Below are 473 nucleotides of genomic sequence, written 5' to 3'. Positions count from 1 at the left end.
TGTTCACACAGTTTGCATGACATTTGGGTCTCATCTGGACCACGTGCACAGACACATTCATCATATTTTTGCAAACGTGTGTTTGACCATGTGTTTGTTTGCACTGAACTGAAGCGCTTTTGCATAGCAGGAATCTTCCTAAAGACCGGATTTGCATCGACATGTTCAACACACATTTTATAGAGATGAAATGTGTGTTTGTTCTGAATATTTCTCTTCAGTCTCAATATGGTTGTTTTGTTGCTAAGTTTTTGCTTCTTTGAGGCTTGTTTAGTTTTATCTTGAGAAAAGAGATTTTTCATCTAAAGGGACTAACATCTAAAAAATAGTAATGATCATTTTAAACATCTAGGTGTTTATGTATATATTAATTGAATACAAAATATAATAGAAAAATATAATATAAATACTTTAAATAAATCATTTAAAGGGGTCCTATTATGCTCTTTTACAAAGTCTTGATTTTGTTTTGG

The 473-nt window shown here is 31.5% G+C and overlaps 1 protein-coding gene across 2 annotated transcripts in view; it reads left to right on the top strand.

The window, feature by feature from the left end:
- gramd2ab (GRAM domain containing 2Ab) overlaps positions 1–473 on the top strand; it is a 52,560-nt gene that overhangs the window by 27,318 nt on the left and 24,769 nt on the right. The gene's annotated exons all lie outside the window — the stretch shown is intronic.

Source organism: Sinocyclocheilus anshuiensis, unplaced genomic scaffold (genome assembly GCF_001515605.1).
Source record: "Sinocyclocheilus anshuiensis isolate Anshui unplaced genomic scaffold, SAMN03320099.WGS_v1.1 scaffold923, whole genome shotgun sequence".
Taxonomy (NCBI): Eukaryota; Metazoa; Chordata; class Actinopteri; order Cypriniformes; family Cyprinidae; genus Sinocyclocheilus; species Sinocyclocheilus anshuiensis.
This window is presented reverse-complemented; position numbering and strand designations above follow the sequence as displayed.